The 26,150-nt window shown below is 38.9% G+C and overlaps 1 protein-coding gene and 1 long non-coding RNA gene across 2 annotated transcripts in view; both read left to right on the top strand.

Moving 5' to 3' along the window:
* The window catches only part of Dpp10 (dipeptidyl peptidase like 10), a 1,676,457-nt gene that overhangs the window by 212,114 nt on the left and 1,438,193 nt on the right, over window positions 1-26,150 (top strand). The window lies entirely within an intron of this gene.
* Window positions 1-26,150, top strand: part of LOC134481485 (uncharacterized) — a 42,032-nt gene that overhangs the window by 5,180 nt on the left and 10,702 nt on the right. Inside the window, exon 1 of the long non-coding RNA XR_010056986.1 lies at window positions 1-26,150. This exon is cut by the window's left edge and continues 5,180 nt beyond it. This is a non-coding gene — a long non-coding RNA (uncharacterized LOC134481485).

Genomic DNA, 26,150 nt, shown 5'->3' with positions numbered 1-26,150 from the left:
GCAATCCATTCCTTAACAGCTAGATGATGCCCACCAAACTTCACAGTTGTAGCCCTTTCTGCTTATGGGAAAGTAAAACTGGCTAATTCCCAGAGTTGTGCTAATTAATGATGACCTATGGGATCACTTAATAAATGTTGACTTTACTTGAAATCATTCTAGGCTATGCATTGCTATAAATCATTGAACATCTTTTAGCTATATGTCAGTCTTTAAAAGGAGTCATATAAAATATGTCTTGATATCCTGTGAGACTGTAAGAGACAGAAGAAACTGTTAACATTTGGCAGTCACATCAAAATCTCTAATCATTGAAACTCAGCATTTGTTTAGGGAGAAGAGTCTGTCAGTAGAGTACTTGCTGCACATTCATGATCTTCTGACCTTGGACATCTGGATCTGCATGAAGAGCCAGTGAGACTACTGGAAACTACCTGTGACCCAAAGGGTAGTGAGGCAGAGACAGGTGGACCCCTGGAACTTTCTGGATAGTTGATCCAGATGAAGCTCCAGTTTCAGAGAGGGAGAGAGAGAGAGAGAGAGAGAGAGAGAGAGAGAGAGAGAGAGAGAGAGAGACAGAGAGACAGACAGAGACAGACAGAGACAGAGAGACAGAGTGTCAGTCTTAAAAACAAAGGTGAGGAATGACAGAGAGAGAAATTGAAAGTCAAACTCTGCCCTCTGTGCATACACCATCCCATGCATGTGTAAATATATATATATATATATATATATATATATATATATACACAAAATGCCTTCAATATTAATTATAAAACTGTGGGAAAAATCAGGAAATGTATGCTTAAGACATGCCTTCCAGTTTCTGGTTTTCTTTTTCAGGGAATTGGAGTTGAGTTTGTGGTAGAATAAAGTCTTATAGGGTTTAATGACAGTATACTTTTAAGGATCCAAGAAACATATTAACATATTTCTGCACAACAGTGAAACTATTGAAGAAGATAACCCATCTTGGTGATGGGCATTACCTCAATAGAGGAGACTGAGAATGTCAGACAATCAGCATTGGATTTCATCTTTGAAAAGGAGAATGCGAGGACCAAAAAGACTGAGTGAGCTGTCAGGGTATAAGCTTTAAGGAAAAAAGAAATTGAGATGAAAATCCAGATCCCAGCTTTCACCTTCTTCACCCCTTAGGTTTTCTCATACTTCATCAGAAATCCTCACCTAATATCATCTCTATGCGTTTTTCAAAATGCTATCTAGGTGTTCAAGGAAATGGATAAGCGGTTAATAGATCTTGTGGGTCTTCCAGAGGATCTGAGTTTAACACTGCACGTTCCTACTGGGCAGTTCAACTGGAACACTAGCTCCAGAGTACCTGACACTCTATTTTGGCCTGTCAGTTCACCTATCCATGTGTGACATACACATTCATACACATGCACATTAACGCAAATTAAATTAAAATAATAAATCTGATTTAGAGTAAAACTAAAGGTAGATTTCATTACATGTTCCACATTGAGCAAATTTGCAGAGTGCCTATATTTTATTATAGTTGCCATTCCTTTCATTCTCCACCCTATAGCCCAGTTTCTATGGCTTAGTCTTTTCATTCAAATAACTCTTTTTAATAGAAATAAATCTCTTGTGGATTTTTATGTTATATGTCAAGCTCCCTTATGAATCTGTCTAAAACATCTGACGATTACATAAATCCCAGAGCAGCAGGGGCTTGCCTTCCACACATCTAATTAACCTTTAATTGTCTATTGTGACTGCCATGCAGTTCAATAGTTGCTTGATTTTTATTATCCACCTAATTAGTGTGGTTTAAGTGGCTTTTTATGTCAGATTTTATTATATCAGCTTGCTTACACAATTTTAGAACACACCAGGGAGTTCTAATAATGTTAATGCTGAAGTGTTCTATGTATATGTGTTTGACTTCCCTTTTAAGGCAGAAGTGCTTTGACCAGTTTCCCCCACTAGGGTGTATGAGTAGTCCATGAAATTCTTCAATGCTGGCAAAAGGCTTTCCATTAATTATACATCAATTATGAACGCAGCCTGTCATCCTCAAGTGGCTTTTCTACACAATAAACCATCTTGGATTTTTGAAACAAAGGGAAAGAAAATACATTATAATAGTACAATCCAGGAGCAAACTAGCAAATGCATGTATTTGTGAAATTGTTGCTCATCTTGCCTTTGTGATTTGTCAATGGTAACTGTCAACTGTAACTGTATGAGTTATGCATCGATAAAAGGAGGGTGAGGCCCACACCAGTGTTACTTATGCAAATTTGGGCTCTCTGTACCATTAATTCCCTTTCATTTCTTATCTTTGCTTCTGGGAATCTTCTAAAAATCAAGATTCACCTTGCCATCAATGGAATTATTTGGATTTTCATATTCCTATTGTGTTCTGTGAAATCGCTATATAATTGGATATTAGCCTGAGAGTAACTTGTTCTATTCCTACAGAGCAGACAGTTGTTTCTAATACTGACTGGAGTTAGTTTTCCCTGGTCTCTATAAGCTCTTCTGTTATATTCTTGCCTTGATTACTTAGCTTTAAAATAGAATTAAGATATCTGTTTGGGCTAGGGGGAGAACTGAGGGGATAAAGTGGTGGCTGCACAAATGTAAGAACTTGAGTCCAGATTCTAAAGATCCTAGTGTTCCTACAGAGAAATTGGAGGGCAGAGACATGAAGCAAGGTGGACAGCTTGGACCAACACCTGACCCTGTCTTCTGACTTAACATGTGGTGACACATATGTGCTTACACATGATAGGTCTACTTACCTCTCCACCACACATTATAAAAGGAATGAAAGTAATTATTTCTATAATTCTGTTCCTGATTCTGTGTTTTTGAGTGACAAAATATCTAGTGTTTTATACTGTATTGTGTTTTGTGAATCGGCGAAATGTTAGTGGCAATTGCCTCACATCGGAAAACAATGGCACAGTGTAGAAGGAGAGCACTAGGATAGGCTGTCTCCACACAAAATAGGAAGTAATGGGTCCATTTTGTCTCTGGTTCATTGTTTAGCCTTAGGTACACACCATGCTCCTTACAATCTCAGCTGGTAAACAAGGATTTTCAGTCAGGGGAAAGGAAGAACATGCCATCAGTTACAATGGACTAAAGTTATCTAAAGAAGTCATATATTATCCTGGATTAATTGTCATATATTTACTGAATAGCTTCTGTGTATTAGGGATAGAAAGGAGGAGCTTGAAGATGCTGACTAACCGTAGCATTTTATCAGATGTGTGCACCCTACCAACACTTAACAAATAAAAATATAATATAAATTCTTTGGTTAAGTTTGGGTTGGGAACCAGTGATACAAAGATTAATTTGAAATCATTCACATTGCCTCTGTGCTCACTATTTGACAAGTGACATCCATTTAATGTTAATTATTTTTATAATGCGATAAGACAAAGTCGATAAATGCAAAAAGAGAAGACACTTGGATTGAGACATGCGTGAAAAGCTCTTATGTTTGTTACCATGTTATAAATGTGATGGGGAGATCACCCAGTAGGCAAAGGCACTTGCTCTATAATTCTGGTTTCTTGGGTCAATCTTAGGAGCCCACATAAAAAAGGCAGATTGTGGGCACGTGCATTGGTAATTTCAGCACCATTACAGTAAGGTGGGAGATGGATAGGGAAGAATTTCCCAGAAGCTCATGGGCTGGCTAGCCTAGAGAACACACATGAGAAGTGCAAAAACAAGAGGGCCAGCAGAAAGAATGGAAACCGGTGGCCTTGGGAGGAAGGAGCTTGGGAAGACCCTCTAAAATGTACCAGAGACCTGGAAAGTGAGAGACTCTCAGGACTCAAAGGGAGGGACCCTAGATGGAAGACCCTACAGTGGGGAGAGGGAACTTATTGAATCCACCTCCAGCAGAAAGACAGGGCATCAAGTAAGGGATAGGGTTGCTATCTCACAGCCAAAGCTCTGACCCATGATTATTCCTGTCTGAAAGAACTGCAGGGATGGAAATGGAGAAGAGCCTAAGGAAGGAAAGGTGCAAGGACAGGCTCAAAAGTATATTCAGCTCAAGGGGAGGCACCAAGACCTGAAACCATTACTGAAGCTATGGGACATTTACATAAAAGGACTTCCATGGCTGCTCTCCAAAAGACCCAACAAGCAGCTAAAAGAATCAGATGCAGATATGTGCACCCAACCAATGAACAGAAGCTGATGACCCCTCAGGTTGAATTAGGGAAAAGCTGGAGGAAGCTAAGGAGGAGGGCAACCCTGTAGGATGACCAGCAGTCTCAATTAATCTGGACCCCTGAGATCTCTCAGACACTGGATCACCAGCCCGACAGCATACACAAGCTTAGATGAGACTTCCAACTCATATACAGCAGAGGACACCTGGGTCTGCATTCAGTCAGGAAAGATTCACCTAATCCTCAAGAGACTGGAGGCCCTAGGAAGTTTAGAGGTCTGGTAGGTTGGGTGGTGTACGGACATCCTTGTGAAGACAGGGGGGAGGGAGTGGGGGGAGAAGAGGTATGGGACATTGAACCCTTAGGGGAGGTGGACCAGGGGGGAATAAAATCTAGAGTGTAAAAATAAATAAATAAAATAAATAAACAAATAAAATAAACAAACGAATAAATAAAAGAGAGACTCTTCCTCAAATAAATTGAAGAAGAGAACTTTGAACTCCCCACTCACAATGTGGATTGAACACACCCTTTCATGAACAAAATAATTACAAACAAAACAAACCTGAATTAACCATGTTCATGAGTATACACTGTCTATGGATACAGCAAATAGCAATACTGATAAAGAAAGAAATAGAAAATAATGGTGTCTCTTTGGGTTGTTGCTTTTGAACTTCTTTTCCTGAATTACTCATAAGACCTTTGGTGTCTGTGTGCTTGTTCATGTTTGTGAAAGAATACACACACACACACACACACACACACACACACACACACACAGACACACACGTGTTGTGTGTGCAGAGCCATGAGACAATCTTGATTTTTTTTATTCCTCAGTGACATCTACCTTTTTCCCCATTTTTGTCCTAAGATGCGATCTCTCATTGGTCATTCATTAAGTAGGCCAGAATGATTGAGTGCCAGCGATCTTCTAGCCTCACCTCCCTAATGCTGAGATTACAACTATGTACTGCCACACCCTGGGTTTTGTCACAGGGGCTATGAGAATTTGATTCACTTTCCCATGTTAGTAGGACAAACACTTTAGTGACTAAGCCATCTTCCCAGCCCATAACTACATTTATTATGCTGTGTAACTTTGTAGAGCTTTCCATTAAAGCTCCCATTCCATCCACAGTAATGGTACTGATTGATTTAGCTTCCCTCAGTGGAATATTTTACGCCAAGGAAGAGACACTTTGGCAGTTATTAGCTGGATTTTGGAATTGTGAGAAGTTTCTTCTAGTATATTTATACTATCTTTAGCTAAGTGAAGGAGCATGCTTAATGAATCAGTTGTTCTTCAGCCTCTGAAGCGAACAAAGAAACACACACACACATACACACACACACACACACACACACACACACACACACACACACATAAAATCCAACTGGAAGCACAGGTTCAAATTAAACTCAACTCAAAGTCATTAAAACTAGATGACCATAAAACGTACTAGGGAACATTTGAATAAGTGTAGTTGTAATATGGTTATCAGAGTTTGCTGACATTGCAATTGTTGGGGAAAGAACTATTAACTGGTTAATAAAGTAAACCTTATAATCCCAAAGTAAAAGCTCCTTGTTGCTAAAGAAAAAAGGGAGAAAGAAGAAAAAGTAAAGTAACAAAATGCAGTATGTAGTTCTTGCTTGGGTCCTGGTTTTAAAATACGGCTAAAAGAATTTGAAGACAATTGGAAAAATAATTATGAATTTCTATTAAATCCTATTCAGAAGTCATTAACTTAAGTTTGGAAGTAGGTTAAAAAGCTGCAAGTTGTAGAAATGTATATTAATCATTAAACATTTCTAACTCACATGTGAATAATTTATCTAAATTTAGTTAAAAATAGATGCTGTAACTATGGTAAGAATTAATGTCAGTAAAATTTAGAGAACAGATAAAAGATATTTAATATTCTTGATTCTCATCTTCCAAATTTTCTATGTGTTTTGGTATTTTGTTGTATATGTTTGTAAGTGTATGTAGATGCATTTGTGTGTATATTTGCAGAGCCCAAAGATTGATGCCATGTACCTTCCTCTATTTCTCTCCATCTTAAGTTTGGAGGCAGTCTCTCCATTAACCTGGAGTTCACTTATTTGGTTAGTTTGGTTGATGAGGGAGTTTATGTGATCCGGCTGACTCTGATTGCCTAGCACAGGGATTATAACCAATCTTTCGGTTTCTGAACAGATTGAATTAATGTTTTCATGCTTTGGTGGCAAGAACAATATTGAATGGCTATTTCCTGAACCCTGGCATTTTTGAATATGCGCGTGCGCGCGCGCGCGCGCGCGCGCGTGTGTGTGTGTGTGTGTGTGTGTGTGTGTGTTTACCCCCTGATACTCCTGCCTCCATTTTGTCATGGCTGGAGTTACAGGCTAGAATTATAGTTCTGGTGTAGGCAGTTCTGAAGATTGAACCTAGTACCTCTGGGATGCTACCCACAGAGGAACATCCCCAGCTGAATATAAGAGACTAGTGAAAATGCATAGAGGGGATCATCCACATTGCCACTCCCTTTTTGATTAGGTTCTGAATTTAATGTGATCTTTATAATGTCTTCAAAGTTAGGTCATCTTTTTAAAGAATGATGTCAGTAACCTTCATGGAGGGAAGTGCAAATGTCATACTCGGTCTCTTCAATGGATACCAAAGTAATACAGTTGGTGGTCAATGGATAGTTTCTGTCCACTTTAGTAATACATTTAATGACATTCCTGGTAGTAGAAGCATGTATGTGTGTGTGTGAGTGTGTGAGTGTATGTGTGTGTGTGAGTGTGTGTGTGCGTATGTGTGTGTGTGCGTGTGTGTGTGTATGTGTGTGTGAGTGTGTGTGTGTGCGTGTGTGTGTGTGTGTGTGTGTGAGAGAGAGAGAGAGAGAGAGAGAGAGAGAGAGAGAGATAAAGATTTGTTGAATGACTAATTTCAAGCAGTGTCTTTTAAACCTACTGGCTAGAGATTGTTCTATATTAGCTATGGCAATGTTGCAGGGTTTGCTGCCCATCTGAGCTAACAGCACAACAAAACAGAGTGTGTACTCACATAGCAAACAATCTGCACAATTGTTTTTTCCATGTCTCTGTGCTGAGCTAAATGTATTTCGAAAGGGCAGGATTATGACACAAACATCCAGACATAGATACTGCTGGCCTATAAGACTGTCAGTGATAAAAACGTTCCTCATCTTATTAATACAGCAAGTGGCAGCACCACGTTATAAAACTCTTTGATCATGTGTCTTGTGCTTACTCTGTGATTGTCAGCACTCTGGAAGTGATTGGCAAGTAGTGAACATTTCTCAAGTGTAAAATTTTAAAGAGATATACAATGATTTCAACTGAGTGATTAGACATAAAGCCTCAGCCATCAAGTGTCTGAGTCTAGCTATTATCTCTTCTTGTAACAACACAAAGATTAAGAAACTGAGGGTTTCACGAAGAGATGAAAAGTCAGTGTTATTAATACTGAGATATACTCCCTTTTAAAACATTTCTCCAGAATGTTGTGATACAATTATTTATCTTGTCCCTTTCCAGTCCCAGGAAATAAGATATGATGGATATTTTTAAAGAGAAGAGTGAGGATTTGGACTAAAAGTCTTGCGTGTATCCAGTGTTGAGTTTTAAAATTGTGATAGTCCAAGTAAGGATTAAATATAATGAATGACACCAAAACAAACCAGATCGTTATTGCTATGTGGACTGAACCCTGACAAAGAAAACTAAATTTCTAGGGTTAGAGAGATGTCTCAGCACTTAAGAGGGCTTGCTGATCACAGAAGCCACATTGAGTGGCTATTTACTCCCTGTTCTTCTAGCCAAAGGGGACCCAGTGTCCTCTTCTGGTCTCTTTGAGCTCCATGCTTACTTCTGCCTATGTGGCATATGTATACACACACACACACACACACACACACACACACACGCACACGCACACGCACACGCACACAAACACACACAGTATCTTTTTAAAATCCTGTATTTTCAATGTTTCTTTTGTCTTTGGTACCTGTGGAGGGAGTGGGTAGAAAGGAAGCTAGGGAAACTGTGATTGGGATGTATTGTATGAGAGAAGAATCTATTTTTCATTAAAAAATATGAGAGCTAAAATGAATACTGAACAAATGTAATGTGTATAACAAAGCAGGAACATTAAGTTAAATATCACCTAAATTAATTGACTCTGAACTCGTGAGACAACAGGAGGGATGCCTGGACTTTTTAATTTGTCTGAATAAATGTCTCCATCTCTGTATCCATTTAATGTGTGGTATAGAGCTTGAGAGTTCAAGTTTGCACACTCCCCGGGCTTGTCGATATTAATTAGAAAGGTTTGACGTGGGAGCACAGAACACATGTTGAAAAGGAGAGGGCATTATGATTGCATGTTGGAAATTTATTTCTTGTGGGAAAGCTTGATTGAGTAACTCACATGATCTGGTTAAGAAGCATGAGATGGTAAGTTTTGAGCAAACTGGGAACACTATTGATTATCAAGAAGAATTATAGAAAAGGACCCAGAAGTTTGTTTAGAGGTTAAAGGTGTTTGCTTCCTGGCCTAATGCCTGGAATTTGAGCACATAACCAATGAGGTAGAAAAGATAGTAAACATATATGCATTGTGTCACCCAGTAAAATACACTTTAAAAGTAAACATAGGAGAAATTACATACCACATGTTTCTATACATATATAATGAGGTCAAATGTGAGAAGAAAACATAAAATATCTTTTAGTTTAGAACATTTGAAAACATACTTACATACTAATATACTTGGCACAACATTAAAACATTTAAATAATCTAGAAAAAAATCATGCAGCAGTGGACATTGTTCTCCAATATTATAACATTTGAAACATGGGGTTGAATAAATGTTAAGATTGTGTACTGCAGTTCTAGAGGACCCAACCTGAGGTCCTAGCATCCATATCAGATTGTCTACCATCCTCTGTAACTGTAGGTCCAGGATATTCATTACCTTCTTATGGCCTCAGTGGGTACCTACATGCATGTGCCATACCAAGATGAAGACACACACACACATACACATAAATAAAACTTAGAATACAACCGTATAAAATATTCAAACTGCCTTATCTCATTTATTTAAAATAAAGAGTTCATATTCTCTAGTCTCACTTTTATCTACTTCTCCTAATGAAAGGATCTTTCAAAAGTTAGCTTTTTTCATGCTAACCCTGAGCCTAAAAGATTTTGACAGTACTGTCTCTTTTGCCCATGTGGTTTCTGACAGAAGGCTGAGAACCATTGCAATATCCGTTTCACTCTACAAACTGCATGCAAATAACATTTCTTCAGCTTCTTCTTGAAGTTACTCTGCAGGAGGCTGGATGAAAGGCTGGATGGTTTTTAAATACCTTTATCATGACCCCAAACCAGCTTTTCTTCCATACCTGTACAACCTCTATTCTCCCTAAGACTACACCCATGTAACTCAAATTTTCTACTGAAAACAGCCTTCTGTGACCCTTGCCATTGCAGCCTAAGGCAAAGCCCTCTTATCAATAAACTCCTACTAGGGTAGTTCATTTAACACTCCTACCGTGTGTGTGTGTGTGTGTGTGTGTGTGTGTGTGTGTGTGTGTGTGTGATCTGCAAGGATGTATCTGTATGTGTGCATGTGTGTATGTGAATGTTCATGTGAAGGCCCGAGGTCAATATTGGGTGTCATCCTAAATTGCTCTCCCTTTTAACTTTTGAAACAACTTTTCTCAGCTCGACTGGCGGGCAAGTGAGCCCCAGGAACAAATCTGTCTCTGTCTCCACACAGCTCGGGCTACAGATATGCGATCATGCCTGGTTCTCTTTTTACAGGCCTGCTAGGAATCAGACTGGGGTTCTAATGTTGAAACATTTTAATATATAAAGCTATGTTCAATTTAATAATTGTTGTTCCCTTCTTGTAAGAGTATGACAAATTGAAAATAGTATATGCTATTACACTTATTTCCTCTCAGAGAATGGCATAATAAGAGTAAGGATTTCTGAAAAAGTCATAAGGAATCATAATACTTTACTATTCACTTAAAATATCCTTATAATGTATTTAGGTCTGTGTGTAAATGTACATAGACAGTGTTTTCTTAAGTGGGCTGACAATGGTCCTGCCAAGACCCAAAGGTCAACTAATAAAATCTCCCACATTGGGTGTAAGAATGCTTCTTTTGAATTGCTGGCCAAGATTGTGCAAGAGACTCCCAAAACATACAGGGTATTTTTCTTGCCCCTGGTGACCCCCTAGAGATAAGTTAAATCGCTCTTGCTGAAGGTAGCATGAACTTCAGAAATAGGGCTCAGAGAACTCTGAGATGGAGCTGACCTATAAGCCTCCTATCTGAAGTCTAGCTCTCATGGTACCAGAAGGTGCCCTGCAAGCTTCCAAAGGAGGAAGGCAGCCAACAGTACTGCCCTGCTATGCTGTCCATGAACCATAGTAATAACCAGTATGGCATGAGAACCCTAAGAGTCAGTAGTGGCATATATACCTTTGTGGTAACCAACAACTCAGCCATTGGATTTAAGACCCACTAAACAAAAAAGAAATAATGCCTGGCGCTGGAAACCCCACCACTATATAGAGCTAGTGAATCTAGGAGGAGAATTTACAACTACCATTTTACTAAACCAGCATCATCCCTAAGGACACTCCAATATTTGTCTCTATGCCCAGAGACACTGTAATCCTCATCCATAAACAGGGAGCTTTCTCTTTCCAACAGATGGAGACCAGTACAGAAATCCCACAACCAATCAACATGTAGGGCTTTAGAGCCTAGTCCAATGGATATGTATACAAAATAACTTCAGCATATCAGGCTCAGCCAGCATTGCTGTAAGTGGGGGGTGGAAAGACTGTAAGAGGAAGAAGATCACTGAGTTTTCTATGAGGGTGTATCTCCTAGTAATGGCAGAGGATACACTCATAGCCTCATCATTGTATCTGTCTAAACGTGAACTGAAGGACAACTATAATAGAACAAAGTGGATGGGAAGAGCCCACAAGGCTCCAGAACTACAAGCAATTAAGGAATGCTGAGAGCAGTAGAAATAGTCTTCCCCAAGGATGAGCACAGTAGTTGATTACCCAACACCAAACAGTGATCCCTGAAAACATACATATAGGTAACATTACACCTAGCAGGTCGTATTTATGCATATGCATATACATGCATATATGACTATATTAACAATCAATTTAAAAGGAGGCTGTGAATTTGAAAGACAGAAAGGAAGGTGTATAGAAGAGTTTGGATGGGGGGTGGACATAAAGCAGAAACATTGTGTTTATATTATAATTTCAAAAATTAAAAAAAAATGAAAGTAGTTTTTTTTTTTTAAAGAGAGATAATATCTACTCCTGCCTTGAATGCCCAGCTGGTATTTATGGATGCACACTGTATTTTATTTTTGCCATATTATCAGAGGTATTTATTTTTAACAAATTTGAAAATATAAGAGATAGTAGATACAGCCCAGTGTCCTTAAGGTATTTTTAAATATACATTTTATTTGTAACGATGTGCGTGTATGTGTGTTGGGAGATATGCATGTCTGAGTGAAGGTGCCCACAGAAGTCAGAAGAGGGCGACAGATACCATGAGGCTAGAGTTACAGGTAGCTGGGAGTTTCTCCAGATGGGTGCTCAGACTGAGGTCTCAGTAAGAAAATGTGTTGTAACGATTGTGTCATCTCTCCAGAACTTCCTCAAAGGGTTTATTGTTCTTTTAAATAACATTTACACATAGAAAAGCAAGATAATTGACAGTATGGGTATGAGCAGCAATTATCTCTCTCTGAGGTCTGGGAACACATGATTGGAACCTGCCTTAGTAAATGATTTTGAGATCCCATGGATGTCCTGAACTAATGTAAGTAAGGAAAATGAACAAACCTGGGGTGGGAGTGTAATTTTCATACAGTGGCCATGAGCAAATCAGTCTGTGTAAATGAAACCTTCATAGTTGTCATGTAGACAGAGAGTGGGGGTGGCCTTTCTGAGGGTGGTTAAAGCCTTTTAATTACTGCTTGTTCAAGACCATCATTTTCCTATTCAGAACATTAATTTAGCTAATTGTAATGGACCAACATCCTTGTGGTTTAACTGAGGTTAAATAGTGAAGTCTCATACTCAATTTAAGGTGAAAAAGAAAACTATTATAAAGTATTATAAAAATCTCTGCATGTGCCTGCTACCTCTCACCCTAGGAATTACCCAGAAACTCTCTATGTAATTGACAGAGCACAGCCATTTATTTTATAGTACTCTTTACTCTTGTGCTTTTATTTTAAACAGTATATCCAGAGTGCTTTAGATGAAAGAAATAGGGCGATTAATTGGCAAATTGCAAACTTCTGAGTTATGTCCCTGTCTTTAGCCCTATTTTACAAACCATCTGTATTTATTAGCATAATAGGACATCTACACAACCTGATGAAATATTCAGCACCTCGAGACTTGGGTGTGATTCTCTCTCTCTCTCTCTCTCTCTCTCTCTCTCTCTCTCTCTCTCTCTCTCTCTCTCTCTCTCCCTTTCTGGGTGTCTGTGTATATCATTTGTCTTTGGCGGTAGCCACAGGATGTTCTCCAAATCTGGAGGAATTGGTCAAATAAGAATCTAACATCACTGCCAAGAGAGGATGGGTGACTGAATCTTATTTTTCAATTGGAAGTCATTATTCAGATCCTAAGCCATGTAGAGACAGACATGGAGATGGATAAAAAGCTCCACGGGTTCCAGAGAGACAGGAAGAATGTGACCTTACCCACTGTCTTATAGTCCTGTGTACTGTTCAGTAAGAATAAAACAAATGGAAATAGGGTTGAAAATGTAGTCTGCAATGGGCAGACAGATGAGGGTACTGGGCAAGCCTTTAACTGTGCACAGTTGTCACTGCTCCCTGACAGTTGTAATGTAATACCAACCACTGGGAATCAGACTAATTTCTCTCTCACTGTCCTTACTCCTTAGGAAATCCAATGCTAAAACTTAGCCTTGTCATTGTTCCTTCCCTTCCAGCCATGTGCTTTGCATTGTGCTATCTACTTGTTCCATCATATGTGACTATCACATGGTCCATATAAGTCCCTCTGGGAAAAATCATAAACTCTTAACTGAGCTGTAAACTTTACCCACATTCACAGAGATCCCAGGTAGTGAATATTGGGTTTCAATGAACCTTTATCTTCAAAGACTTACTTTCTAGTGAGTATTTTATCACCCAGTGGATCATTAGTGCATATAATCACGATATGTTCTGATACTTTTCTGGATATGACGAGATCCAGAGTCATGAGACGAAAAGATTCATTAATTTTTATGTTCTTATATGCTTGTGTGTGAGAGTGGGGCTCTGCTTCTGCTGCGACACCTCTATGGAGGTCAAACATCTATCTCTGGTGTTTGTCCTTACCTTACATCTTGTTGGAGACAGTCCCTTGAGTTTTCCATAAGCACACTAGGCTAAAGTATTCAGGATTCTATGGATTTATTTTTATATCTCTTACTCATAACCATAGAAGTGTGGAGAAAATATATACTTGTGTTATATGTCAGGATTTTACATCCTTTCTAGGAATTTGAACCAAGGGTCTCATGATTCTATAGTAAGTGGTTTAACCACTGTACCATCTTTCCATTGTAGGGCAGCATCTATTAGCTTCAGTAGTTTGCCACTCAATTTTACTTGCATACCCTCTCTTACTCTCTAAGCATGTAAGGAAACACACAGGGCATTCTTATTTCATTGGTGCAGCCTCCTTTAATTAACAGTATCTATCATTGTCTTGAAAACACACATGCTTTCATGTGTGTGTTTCAATACTCTTCAAAATGATCTCATCCACTGTTGGTACATGATTGTACTGTCCTGTGCAGAGTACTGTGCAGGGTACAAAGAAATGACCTCAGTCTCAAAGGAGCTAAGTTTTAGAGTCATTTTACTATTTAACATATGGAGGATGGGCAGCATATATGTAGAAGCCTAACTGTGTTGGAGAAGAAAGGTCTTACTTTTCATGGTTGTCTAAGTTCTGAAAACAAGGGCTTATGGCTTCCACACACTGATGGATACCACAAGCTGAGAGAGTTTTAGAAAGACAGCATTAGAGGAAAAAAAAAGGGTTAAGATTTGGGCACTAGATGTTATTTGTCTGCCATGCATGAATTAACCTTTTATTTCTGTACCAAGCAGTTAGATTGACTTTCTGCCATATAAAATTAAATGAGTCTAGCTTACATGGTACATATTCCAAGAATTGTTGACAATTGGAAGTGGCAGAAGGAGCTAAGGTTAGGGTAGGGGGAGATGGCATGCTTTAAATGAATGCATTACTGCAGAGCTATAATAGAGTGAAGGCATTGTATAGAAAATAGGACTATTTCCAGATGTTTCCTATATTGTGCAATGAAGGCACATTTGAATGAACCAGGCTGATGGCATGGTGACCTTTAAAGCAACATAGCAAACATGCACTGAGCCTTAAAATGCAATGCAGAAACAACACATTTCTTACGTTAGTAGAAAATGAAAAGAAGATATAATTGTAAGCATGCTATCAGACACAAAATATTATAACATATACTTACAGAAACATTGAATGTTGTCTGCTTAGTAAGACATTCTCCAAAGTGATGCTATTTCTATTGCTCCCATAGCTCATTTTAAAAGATAAACACACTCTAAATATAAAATAAGCAAACCAGAGAACACAGTATTCGTTCAAATTATATTTTGAGGTCATCCAAGGTATGCTTCTGGTTCATTGCAATTTGAAGATTTTTTTTTATAAACTGATTTTCAACTGAGATTTTGAGAAACACCAAGGCAAGTAAAATTGTCATGCTTTCTCCAATGAAAAAAATAGCAACGGTTATTTTGTAAATCCTATTTAGAAAGCCACATAGCAGCTAAAATGCTGAAGGAAACAAATAGTTTAAGAGTTCCAGAATGCAAATGTCTGCTTTCTTCTGAGAAGCATCTAAGTGGGTCAGGCAAGGTGGCTCAGCTGGTTAAAGTGCCTGAACTCCAGATTGATCATGGACATTTTTCCTGGACTGATACCATGGAAGACAAGAACCAGTTCTCTTAACTGTCCTCTGACCTTCACGTGGGAATCATGAGGATGTGTTTGCACACAGACAGACAAACACATAGACAGACAGATAGACACACAGACACACACAAACATGTGCTTACAGTTGCAAACACATGCATGCACACATGTACATAAACACAAAAATATAACTGTTTTAAAGTGAAAGTATGAATTTATTTGGTAAATGTAAATAGAGACCAACTTGACAAATATAGAAGAAGGAGGATGAGGAGGAGAATAAAAGGAAGAAGAGGAGGAAGAGAAAGAGGAACAATACATAATGTTGGTAAAGTAAATTAGGGGAATTTTGAGGCAGGGAATGATGGTAGCTATGATATGATCATATTCCATGATATATATGAAGGTAGTTCTCAAGAATAAGGAAATCAAACAATAAAACTTTTAATTAAAAAGCACCACTGTGACAAATACCTGAAACAGATTAAAGGAGGATGCATTTATTTGGACTCATTCAAAGTTGATCTGCCCTCATTGCTGTGGGTCTGTGGTAAGAAAGAATCCCATGATAGCAGGAGCATGGGATAGGGAAAGCTTATCAATTTGTGACAATCAAAACATTCTTTTGGGTTGCCTTACCATTGGTTAGATTTATTGGAAATCTAAGTTACTCAAAATAGTAATTAAAATAATCAAGCTATTTGAGTTCACCAAATACTTACTGAGTACTTATTGTGTGCTTCATATTATTTAGTTTTTACATTGATGCAAGCCATGTGCTTCAGGTTCCTACCCTGTCAAACGGGGATGGTAATAAACTCCTAGGGTTGTTAGAGTGGATGGTTTAATTAAGCTAAAGTAAGGACTTGCAATGATGGTGCTTGACAAATTCTATAAATGATTTTGTTGCTGCTCTACAAATAGATGTGCACAACAGAAATGTGGGAGTGTGGAAGAAATAATGAAAGAAAGCAAATCCCTAGTTCTACTCTTGGACTAAATCTTTGTGAAGACAGTAATGTAGTTTAGATAGGTTTCTGTCAGAAGGCCAGGTGTTGGTTCCAAAAGCAGTGTTGACAGGCAGTTTGTGACACAAGGGGTCAATTTTGTTAATAGGTTAATCCCTTGAAGAATCATGAACATGATGCCAATTTTGGAATGTGGGAAAGAGTAGGCCATGAGACATAGTTGAAGAAAATAGGTAACTGGGCCTGTCTGTCTGTCTCTATGTCTTTGTCTCTGTCTCTCCCTCCCTCCTTCCTTCCCTCCCTCCACCCTCCCTCCCTCCCTTCCTCTCCTTTTCCCTCTGTTTCTTTTCTGTCACAAATCGATAAGCTTTCCCTATCCCATGCTCCTGCTATCATGGGATTCTTTCTTACCACAGACCCACAGCAATGAGGACAGACCAACTTTGAATGAGTCCAAATAAATGCATCCTCCTTTAATCCATTTCAGGTATTTGTCACAGTGGAGCTTTTTTAATTAAAAGTTTTATTGTATTATTTCCTTATTCTTGAGAATTTCTTTCATTTGTGTCATGAAATATGATCATATCATAGCTACCATCATTTCCTGCCTCAAAGTTCCCTTATTTTACTTTTCCAACACTATGTATTGTTCTTCTTCTTCCTCTTTCTCTTCCTCCTCCTTTTCTTCTATTCCTCCTCCTTCTTCTTCTATACTCATCGAGTTGCTCTCTATTCAAGCCAAGAATCAGAAAACCTCTCAGAAGAGGAAGGGGAAAGACAGTAATAATGAGAGAATTAGGGGGAATGCAGTGAAATCCTGTCATCTGGTCATACCATACTGTGGCACTCAAGAACTCTGGTTCTCTGCAGAAGACCTGCACAGGATCAGTTCAGCTAAAATCTCACCCTAGATTCGTGAAGTGCTCCCCACCAACAGTATTTAATTTTTTTCTGCTTTTTGGTGCTAACATATGGATTACATGTAAATTTTATGATAATGCAGCAGTATGAGATAGAGTTAGAATCACCAGGTAGCAGATAACACACACAGTAAATATAAGCCATCAAAATAAGTTGACAATACAATAAAGATCTCATTTGTCTTCAGCAACTATTCACTCTTACCATTTTTGTTTCCCTCAGAGTTCTGTTTAATTCCTTTGCTCTGCACATTGCTTTCAAGGAATATTGTTTAATTTATGCTACAATATACAGGCTCAAGAGATGATTTGGTTTTATTTTTGTCTTTGATTTGCTATTTACCCTTGAAATGGGGTCTCTCAGTGAACCTGTCAGCCTAGCAGCTACTAAACTGCAGTGGACCTCTTGTTTCTGCCCCTCCTCCAGCACTGCTGTGTTAGGTACTTTAATATTTTTCTTGAGACCTGGAGGTTTGCATGTAGGTCCTCATTCTTGTCCAGGAAGCATTATTTTCCATTTGGGCCATGTTTTTATCCCCAATGATCTGCCATTATAAAACCTTAAAGGGATGAAAATAATTACATAATATTTTAAAGAATCAAGTTTGCTCTACAATTATGATTAATTTATATAAATTAGAGTTTAAATAAGGTTCATGGCATAGTGAATTGATTGCTTAGATTCTTTATCTACTTATTTCTTTTTACTTTTTGGCAGTTGTTTCTCTGAGGGTGTAATGAAGAAGACACTAGCTAGTGCTTCTTACAAGTTTGCTACTTCTTAACTTTCCTTCATGTTTCTCTCAGGTGTCCTGCACATGAAATTCTCATCCCGTTATCCTCTTGTCAGTCATTGGATATGCCTAGAGGTTTTATTAAATTTAGACATGTGTGTAGGCGGGTGCATGTGGATTTGTTTGCATGTGTGTGAATCCAGAGGTTATTCTCAGGATTCTCAGAGGATCATTTCTCAGGATGATCAGACTTTTTTTTTTCAACACAGCTTATTATCCTTTAACTGTATACTCACTGATTTGATTAGAATAAGTAGTCAGTGAGCATCAAGGATGTGTCTGTCTCCACTTCCCCAGTACTGAGATTACATGTGCACACCACTTACCACATCTTTCACATGTGCCTGGGAAGTTAAATTCACATTTTCATGCTTGTGCAGCAAATGCCTTAACCATTGAGATAACTCCCCAGTCCTAAGTTTATCTTGTGAAGGAAAGATTATTTGGACTAATATTTTGTGACCATAGCTAATTATTATTCAGGTTGTTGTAAAGTATCATTATTTTGATTTCTTTTCCCTGAAAATGTTTGCACACAAAGGCGATCTCCCTTTATCAGCAACTTGGTTGTCATGAGATACAAGAGGATAAATGGTTGATACATTTGATTTACTTAGATCAGCATTTAAACCATTAAATCAGGGTAGGTAAGATGACACAGAAGATAAAGTTGTTTGGTACCCAAACTTGACAACCTAAGTTCAATCCTTAGACCCCAAGGTGACATGAAGATGTCCTCTGACTTTGAAAATGTTCCTGTATGTATATTGTGAAGTATTCATCAGAGAAGGCTATGGGACATGCATTTATTAGATAGTCAGCAACTACTCTGGATGCTTAGGGCCTGTGTCCAGTCCCAAGCATTTCTCAGACTTACCTTTAAAGGATGGAAGCCACATGCTAGACTAACACACCTCAGTGAGCCAGTTCAATTATTCAGAAGCAGAACTACAGAATTCAAAAGGCCTAGTACATTTAGGAACTTTTTCAGAACTATGGACTGTGATGGATTAAGTCCTCTGACAAGCGTGGCTGCCTACATGCCGGGTTCCAAGACTTGAATGCCACTTCCATCCTGGAGACGGTTGTGCTAAAGTTTGGAGTCTGTTTCATTTTTCACTGGTTCTATGACCGAGTAAAATCAAAGTCTTACCTGTAGCCGGAGAGTTTCATCACCTCCTCAGCATGAGTATATAGCTAAGTAGGATATTGAACAAGCAGTGTCCTATAGTGAGAGTTTGGACTTAAGTAGACTAGTTAGCCAGAGAGGCAGAGAGAACCAGGATTGGTATGAGTTGTTAAGATTTTTGACAGTTTTCCCTGAAGGTTATTTTAAGCTATACATATATACATACATGCATGCATACATACATACATACATACATACATAAATATATAGTTACACATATATAATTATCCTTTACTTATTGCCTAGAATCAACAAGGTTTTCCTGGTATCTTACATTGACCTCCTTTTCTCATGAATAGGAAATCCAATTTTCTTTGATTTTAAAGAACAACCTTGGCTAAGAAATCTAACAGAATGGGAAACAGATGGGAAACAGCATTTTCTTGATGGTCCAGCTCTACGTCTACTCAAGTACTTCGTTTTTTAAAGTTTTACCTCTCATAACCAGAGCTGAAACTCTGACTGCAGCAGAGTATGGGACTTTTGCCCTTTTCAAAGTAAGGGGGATGGGGAAGCCCATAATCTAGATTTAGGTGGGTTCCGCCTTCTTCTCCATTGTAGATGAAAGCGTGTAGCAAACATGCACAGGGTCACGGAGGAGTATGTTCCCCTTCAGTACAAATAATTTGTGTATATTTGGTTAAGATACTAGTGCAAGCAAGCCAGGGAGTCTTTAGAACCTTGAATTATATTCAACTGCCAATCCTGGAATTAATCTGCTGTGTATTACTACAGGAAGTTGAAGATGGGGAACTAGGTAGTAGATGTCTTGGTGACACTAAACCGGCATCTGTTCTTGGGGGTCCCCCAGGGTGAGCTTAGGTTAGTGTCATTTACAGTTGCTAGTTCATACGTGGAGATTCTACTAATTTTCTGGTTCTGGTCTTTTTTCATTTTTATACTAAAATCCCTGGATAATGGGATTTTGAGTCTTTCCCACAGGTGGACAAAACAGACAAAATAGCACAGCCACAGTTAGAGAGCCCATGTTTGTCTTATCTTTAGGGGTTGGAGGACATGGTAGAGACCCATCTATCAAGATCTTCTGTGGCCTCCTTTAGCTGGGCATGATAAATTCATAGGATAACACCAGTGACCTTCACTGATGTAGGAGTGTTTAGGACAACAGGATATGGCTGTAGGTTCTGGTTCAGAATTCTCTTTATCCATTAAAGGTTGCCAGACATGAACTTGCAGGCTAGCTCAGACACTAGCAAGAATGCATCTGCTTGAACCATCTGATGAATAGTCCTGTGGGTTTGTTTCAAAGTCTGTAAGGAGAAGATGAGTGAATGGTTAATAAATTTTGCCTAATGAATATCTCAATATTGGGCATATCTGGCCCTTAGGAGAGAAAAATGTTGGTCCAATTTGCTCTTCTTGTGAACATTTTTATTTTTCTTGTTTTGAGTTTTGTGCTCTCTAGGTATACAATGTAGTTTCCAATCAGCAAATAGGACATTTGCCAGAGTTTTGGAAACTTTGTCCAGGAAAGAGACAAAGCCACCGTCAAATACTAGTATGAGGGGGCAAACCAAATTTACTCTAACATCTTGGCTGGAGTAACTCAGCAGTTTTAGTTTCTCCTAGATGGGTGACCTGGTAGAATTTGTCAACTATCTGTCTTCTCATAATGGCAGGGAGCAAGGGTCTCTTTACTGACAAGAACCATCAACCATTTACCATTCGGCATCTTCTCTTTGTGTCTACTTGGTTTATTTTTGTATAGGTTGGGATCTAAAGCAATTCAGAATCAGGCAGGATAACCATCATATGGAGATCTTCCACTGGCTCTAAGATTCTTCCCTCTAAGGTAGCCAAGTCTGCTGTCCTTTTCCTTTAGGTCTCTGAAGATTCCGGCTGTGTTGCCTTTTACAACGGATGATGACTACTTTTTCTTGGCTGGTAATAGACCTCTAGCATGGCCAGAGTTTCTTTATATTGGTTTTGTTTCTTTATTTAGCTGAAGTCAGGGACTACTTCCTCCTCCGGCACAGAGGGCTTAATGGACATGGACCATGAAAAATGTGTACAGAAAATGTGTATCTGTGTAAACAGTAATGGCTTTGCTCTTCTCCCTGGGAAGTGCCTGGGTTAACACCAGAAGCTTTACTCTTTGTATTGAAGTTTTTGGGGTGAAGGACTGGGCCCCTACCATCTTGTCCAAGGTGAAAAGTGTGCCCTGGGTTTACCTGATTTCATCTTCAATAAAACTGCTCCCACCAGTGTATAAGACCTTTTCTGCTCCTCCTGGTAGGGCTTCTGTTATATCAGGTCTGATGGGTTGTACCACGTAAGTCATTTTCAGGAGAAGCATAGATAAGGAAGTATAAATAGAGGCTCTTGGTGAATCAGCACCCCAGTGGAGCAGAGCAGAAAGTGCAGCAGCCACAGAGATGGCAACATTTGGGTGTGGGGTCATGAAGCATCTGGACCTGGGGTCCTGTAGCAGCTGGATCTGGATTCATGGATCATCTGGGTCTGGGGTTCTAAGACAAGGGTTGATTCCCTCTTTCACTGCAGCTACTAGTGCTTGCATATAGTCAGTGCCAGCTTAGATGAGCTGAACTCCAAGTGCTTGCTATGCTCCAGGGTATCCTCCTTCACAAGGCTCTATGCCAGATGACCCAGTCTATATCTGTTGCCACATCATGGAATTATACTCTGTTTTGCATCCAGTTTGGTTGGGGGCATTTGACGACCTTAAGTTCATGGCTGGCTTGGAGAAGCTCTCTCAGATTATCTATCATCTGGCAGCAGGCTGGCTAGGCTCATGGTTGGAGTTTTATAGAACTAGAAACTGAACTGATGCAGAAAAGTGCTCTGCTAATGCATTATTTGGGAGTTGTAAATCCACCTCTCTGGAATATACAACTTCTATAGGCCTTCCAAAGAGTCAACTACAGAGTGCTGATTGGTTAGGATAGTGCTGATACTTTCTGTCCCAAAGTTAGTTTGCCAGCTTCTTTTGTAGTATGATTGAGGTGGCAACTGCCTATAAACAGGCCACCTAACTGGAAGAAGCAGAATTAAGCCTTTTGAACAGATAGGCCACAGGCCTCTTTGAGGGTCCCAGTGCTTTGGCAAGGACACCCTTTTTAATCACTTAAGTAGGGTGGATTATTCTTGTTTCCCTTCCATTCCTAGTGTCTCTGGTTTCCCTCTATAGGGTATCTTTTACATTGCCTCCATATTGTAAATGATTTGAATATTCATCAACATTTGGGACCTGTTCATATTCCCAAACTCTTCTTACTTCTAAAGTTTTATTTTATAATATCTGGGGCCAACTGCAATAAAAAACAAATAAACAAACAATATATTTTAGCACCTATCATTAGCCTTTAAAAAAGGGCTGGAAAAATTTTCCCAGAGTCTCCTTGCATTGGTCAGTCTTGGCGTCCTAGTCAGGTCAGATAGAGGGGAAATCTGGTCTATCCTGGCTTCACTGTCCCACAGCGATTCCCTTCCTGGCTGGCTTTTCTATTATTCTCTGGGGCTTGTTTCTCTATTCTTATCAGAGAATGGTTAGTTCTGATTGGTGGGTTTTGAATTGTATAGACCAATGGTTGAAAACAGAATGTTTAACAAAACAGTTGGAGCCTGAGTGAGCACTCCAGCAGTAGGAAGGGAAAGATTATTTTCTTCAAATAGGACTGAAATAATAATTCAGTGTTATTCTGGGCAACATGGCCAATCCACAAGTTTTGGATCTTCAACAAGAGAACACAAGTGTTGAGTCACATTTGGGAGAGAAGTGTCTCACACCAAAAAGAGACACTATTTGGAAAATGTTTTGGGGTGGCTGGTGTCTCTCTGTCATACTTCAGATGACATGAACTATACTGGGCGACCTGCATCGAAAAGAGGGCTAATCAATTTCACAGAAGGTCTGTAATGTCCTGAGTGAGAAGCAGACATATTTGTTTTCACCTAAAAACTTCCTTTGGACCATGGGGACCAATGCTCACCTTCTCTTCTGAAGAGCTCCCACCAGCAGCTGTAATTGTGACATGTAGTCATAGGGTACACGCACAGCAAAGGCAGGTGGCCTGGAATAGCTTGTAGGCCTGTGGGAAGTCATCAGCTATTTGGGGGGCAGTTTTAGCTACTATCTTGGGATAGCTCATTCCATTTCCCATTTTACATCTGTTTCTCCATCTCTCAGAACTAACAAAACAAATTGAGAGACACAAATGGGAAGACACAAAGCAAAGGCAAACAGAGCTGGCTACCATTCATTCCTTTACCTGAACAGACCAGAGGAGTCTAGTGATATCTTACATAGATCCCAGACACTGTATCAGTCTCCACTTTGTGTCCTAAACAAAAAGTACCTTAACTAGACTTACTTCTGGAGCCGACAGATGAGGAAAGACTTAAGTTTGTTCCCTTTTGAGGTGGACATATCAGATTTCTTTGAAACATTAGTCAGTGATTGAACAGAGGAAGTCTTGGGCCATGGAATTGTCTTAGATTGTATAACCTCTAGAAGTCCTTGGACCACCACACTTTTCACTCCTATGGGCTCTGAGACCCATGTAGTCTTGAGTTCTGGTTTCTGGAGATCTTGCTGGGGCCTCCAGAAATGTTCTAGGGAATCCACCAGAGAGTACTACTGGGTTAAGTTCAAGCCAATAAAAAGTATTTATTGGTCTGTCAGCAACTACATTGGGTGTTTGGGACAAAAATGTGGCCCTAAGACTATCTCAAGATGGGTTTAATTAAAAAGAAAATCACATCTTAAATTGACGTACCTCAGAAAGAACAGTTGTACAGAAGCAGAACTATGCCAAAATGCTAGGTTAGCATATTTAAGGACTTTCCCAGACTATGGAATTTGATAGATCAGGTCTTTGTTTTTATTTGGGCAGGGGGTGTTGCCTACATGCTGAGTTTTACAACTTAAGTGGTATTTCCTTAGTTGTGCTAAGGCCCTACTAAGGTTTGGGAGTCTGTTACACTTATGCCTTCCCAACCTCATTTCTCTCCCCCCCCTCTCTCTCACACACACACACTCTCTCTCTCTCTCTTTCTCTCTCTCTCTCCCACAAATACAAGTGATAAAGTTAAAAAATAAGAGTTTAATTGGACGATATTCTATAGTGTCCATAGGTAATCACTGAGTTTTTAGAAATAGTCCTGAGAAATAATGGTTTGAAAAAAATGAGATGTCTCAAGTTGTTACACTTACTAACCATAGATAAGCTTGATTATTTATCTTTATTCAATGAGAGCTAATTTAGGTGATTTCATGAATACATTGGAGCCTTGATTTCTGATATATAAGATATTCTAGGCTCATCCATGATCCCAAAGAGATTCCAGTGTTCTTCCTATTGGAAATGATATTTATTCATAACACAGTCTAATAATTGAGAGGTTGTTGTCATTCTTTTTTTGACAAAAGAAAGAAATTTTTTAAAAGAAAATAAAAATAAATTATAAGTTTATACCAGTGGTTCCTGTCCAATTTAGTACTATAGAATTTTTTCTTTTTTGTTGGATATTTTATGTATTTTCATTTCCAATGTTATCCCCTTTTCTCCCTCTCCCATTCCCCCTCCTGCTTCCCCTGCCACTATGAAGATGATTCCACTCCCACCCACCAACGCCTCCCTCAATGCCCTGGCATTCTGCTACACTGGAGAAACAAGCATTCACAGGACCAAGGGCTTCTCCTCCTATTGACGTGATTCTTCATTTCTTACCCCTCCCCATGCTGACAATCTTTGTTTTCAACAGCACCACTTTGATTACTCATTTGTTTTTATCCCACATTACATATAAAACATACACTATGAAACTACCACCAACAATTTGATTGCTCAGAGATCAGCTCATGATTTACTGTTTTTGAAATTCATTTAACCCTCTGGGAATACATTATAACAGATGTACTTTGAAAAGCTGCTTGATTGTAACTTAGAATGTTTTTTCTCTTAGCTGCAATATCACAGACTGGAGGTTTAGTTAGATCTATTCGTTTCCTGTGACATTTAGTATTTAGAGAGCTTCTACTAAATATAAATTATATTTAATAATTGTGGGTCTGTTGAGATGGCTCACAGTTACTAGGGCTTACTGCTTTTGCCAAGAAGAGCTGGGTCAATTGTCAACACACACAACCAACAGCTCACAACTCTCTGTGACTCCAAGGAATCTGACACTCTCTTCTTGCTCCTGAGAACATCTGTACACATTTGTGTACATACATACACACAGAGACACATGGAAAATGAATAAATATGAAAATTATAATTAATAAAGTGTACAATGTATAGTATAAGTGCTAATTTATATGTTTTAGTAAAAGCATTAGACACTGAGATATCAGATATGTTGGATTGCTCTCTTTCCATCAGGGGAGTTTTAGTGACCATTCATAAATTTCTATGCTTTGAAATTTTTTGTTATAATAAAAGATATAAGGTTCACTCAACTAGACATAGATCTAGAAAGAAAAAGAATGGACCTGGCAGGAACCAAGCACATAAAGATGCTTGGCAACATAAAAACATCAGAGATTTTTGAATCTGTAGATTGCTTTCAGCAAGATGGCCATTTTGACTATATTAATCCTGCCAATCCATGAGCATGGGAGATCATTCCATCGTCTGAGATCTTCAATTTCTTTCTTAAGAGACTTGAAGTTCTTGTCATACAGATCTTTCACTTCCTTGGTTAGAGTCACAGCAAATAATATATTATATTGTGAAGGGTGTCATTTCCCTAATTTCTTTCTTACCCTGTTTATCCTTTGAGTAGAGAAAAGCTACTGACTTGTTTGAGTTCTTTTTATATCCAGTTACTTTGCTGAACTTGTTTATCAGGCTTAGGAGTTCTCTGGTGAAACTTTTGGGGTCACGTAAGTATACTATCATATCATCTGCAAATAGTGATATATTGACTTCTTCCTTTCCAATTTGTATCCCTTTGACCTCCTTTCATTGTCTGATTGCTCTGGCTAAGACTTCAAGTACTATACTGAATAAGTAGGGAGAGAGTGGACATCCTT

Source organism: Rattus norvegicus, chromosome 13 (genome assembly GCF_036323735.1).
Source record: "Rattus norvegicus strain BN/NHsdMcwi chromosome 13, GRCr8, whole genome shotgun sequence".
Lineage (NCBI taxonomy): Eukaryota > Metazoa > Chordata > Mammalia > Rodentia > Muridae > Rattus > Rattus norvegicus.
This window is presented reverse-complemented; position numbering and strand designations above follow the sequence as displayed.